Source organism: Lathyrus oleraceus, chromosome 5 (genome assembly GCF_024323335.1).
Source record: "Lathyrus oleraceus cultivar Zhongwan6 chromosome 5, CAAS_Psat_ZW6_1.0, whole genome shotgun sequence".
Classification (NCBI taxonomy): Eukaryota; Viridiplantae; Streptophyta; class Magnoliopsida; order Fabales; family Fabaceae; genus Lathyrus; species Lathyrus oleraceus.
This window is the reverse complement of record NC_066583.1, coordinates 476,860,392-476,863,536: the sequence shown is the minus strand read 5'-3', so window position 1 is coordinate 476,863,536 and position 3,145 is coordinate 476,860,392.

Sequence of the window (3,145 nt, the reverse complement as noted above, 5' to 3'; positions counted from 1 at the left end):
CTAGGCTCCTTAGCTTGTGCGATAACACCATTATTATCATAATAGAGACCAATGGGATCCACAATGCTAGGGACTATGCCAAGTTTATTGATCCAAACAGCTTCCTTTGTTGCACTTAAGGCAGCAATATACTCGACCTCAGTTGTAGAATCAGCAACTGCATCTTGCGTTGAACTTTTCAATCTCACAGTGCCACCATTTAAGCAAAACACATAACCAGATTGGAATCATTCATATTAAAGCGTCTCAGCACTTTGTCTATGTATGTACTCTGACTTAAGCAGTTTTGTGATCTATCTCTATAGATTCTGATTCCTAATATATAGGATGCTTCACCTAGGTCCTTCATAGAAAAGCATTTCCCCAACCAAGACTTTACTTGTTGCAGGGTAGGGATATCGATTCCAATGAGTAATATGTCATCTACATATAATACCAGGAATATGATCATGCTCCCACTAACCTTCTTGTAGACACAAGGCTCATCTTCGTTCTTGATGAATCCATACAGTTTTACTGTTTCATCAAAACAAAGATTCCATGAGTAGGTCACAGGCTCATCTTGATCCATGAGTAATACATCACCTAGATCAGATATCCATATATCTCAGGTAGGTGACGTATCCTGCCTGACCTACGCTGGTCTTGTTCTACTTGAGCAGGTTGCTCTTACACAACTACTTGTGTCTCCTGCTCTAATTCCTCCATAGGTGTATCGATACTTTGTGATTCTTGAATTTCTTCAAGTTCTACTTTCCTCCCACTGATTCCTTTGGAAATAAAATCCCTTTCTAGGAAAACTCAAGTTCGAGCGACAAACATTTTGCCCTCAGAAGGATCGCAGAAGTAATATCCTCTTGTTTCTTTAGGATACCCCACAAATAAGCATTGGTCAGATTTGGGCTCAAGCTTAGTTGAAATTTGTAGTTTCACATAAACTTCGCAACCCCAAATCTTCATGTAAGACATATGTGGTCTCTTACCACTCCATATCTCATATGGTGTCTTATCAACCTTTTTGGATGGAACACGGTTAAGTGTGTAAGCTGCGGTCAACAGCGCATGTCCCCAAAAGGAGTTTGGAAGATCGGCTTGACTCATCATGGATCGGACCATGTCCAACAGGGTTCGATTTCTTCTCTTAGACACACCATTCCATTGGGGTGTTCCAGGAGGAGTGAGTTGGGATAGGATCCCACACTCTTTCAGATGGTCATCAAACTCTAGGCTTAAATATTCACCACCTCGATCTGATCGAAGAGCTTTAATATTCTTACCTAGTTGGTTTTGTACTTCATTCTTGAATTCTTTGAACTTTTCAAAGGACTCTGATTTGTGTTTCATTAAATACACATAACCATATCTACTGAAATCATCAGTGAATGTGATGAAGTACTGAAAACCTCCTCTGGCTGATATGTTCAGTGGACCACATTCATCAGTATGTATGAGGCCCAAAAGATCATTAGCTCTTTCACCTTTTCCTATGAATGGAGACTTTGTCATCTTTCCAATTAAACAAGATCTGCATGTCTCATATGATTCATAATCAAAAGAGTCCAACAGTCCATCTTTGTGGAGTTTGGAAATGCGTTTCTCATTTATGTGGCCTAATCGACAATGCCAAAGGTAAGTTGGATTTAACTCATTAGGTTTCATCCTTTTAGTATTAATGTTATAAATAGGCATTTCAAGATCAATGACATATAGTCCATTGTTCATTTGTGCAGTTGTATATAATATATCATTCAAATAAATTGAACAACAATTGTTCTTTATTATGAATGAAAAACCGAACTTGTCCAAACAAGAAACGGAAATAATATTCCTGCTAATTGCTGGTATATAATAACAGTTCTCTAACTGAATTATTAAACCACTAGGTAAAGTCAATTCATAAGTTCCTACGGCTAAGGCAGCAACCTTTGCTCCATTACCAACTCGTAGGTCGACTTCACCTTTTGCCAATTTTCTACTCCTTTTCAGTCCATGCACATTTGTACAAATGTGAGAACCACATCCAGTATCTAATACCCATGATGCAGAAGTAGATAAATTAATTTCAATAACAAAAATACCTGAAGTTGGAGTCTCTACTCCATTCTTCCTATCTTCCAGGTACTTTGGGCAGTTCCTCTTCCAGTGTGCGGTCTTACCGCAATGGAAGCAGGTGTCTTCCTTTTCTATGCTTCCACTAGGCTTCAAAACAGCAATAGTGGGTTTGGGTTTGGTAACTTCCTTGCCTTTCCCTTTATCATGTTTGAGGACAATCCTCATGTCTTGGTACCAATCCAGAAAATTTGTCCCAGACAATTTTTCCTTATCAAGGATTGATCGCAAGATGTTGTTAGAGGTGTTTGCTATCATGGTAATCTACACAAGGATTAATGAAAATATAAGTATCATTGACATATTTAATTAGGCCTTTAATTAAACATGCTCCCACTATTTTATTCGAAACAAATTACCCTCATCATTTGATTCGGAAAATCCCGTTGGAAGATTTTCTAGTGGGTCGAGATCCATATTTCACTTCGTTCTAAGTCCGCGTAGGCGGATTACACAAAACTAGGTTATTTAGGTAGGAACTCCTTCCAATTGTAACCGGTTAACACTCTCGAAAATTCCAATTGGGTGAATAACTCCTTATTCCAATCCATCATATGGTTTATTCCCAACTCTTGCTTCTAAACATATATAAGAAAATTATAATCAAGTTTGACTCATCGTTTTAGCAGTTGGATATTACAATTATCCCATCGCACCTTAACTAATACAAAACATGCACCTCGCGTAGGCGAAACCTACATTATTCGATACCAGTCTTGATGAGTGCTAAAACTTGGAAAGCAAACATATATAATATTCTCATAATTTGTTTAGTTAAATTTGACCCATTGTTTTAACAGTTGGATATTACAATTATCCCATCGCACCTTACTAATATATAGATCATGCACCTCGCGTAGGCGAAACCTACATTATCCATTACTAGTCTTGATGAGTGTTAAAACTTGGAAAGCATAAACTTAATATTTAATTTGAGGGAATTGCAATTTTTCTGATCTCACCGGCTTGTTTATCATATAAACCGTCTCTCACATGTATCAACATACATTCACATGGATCAACATACATACATACA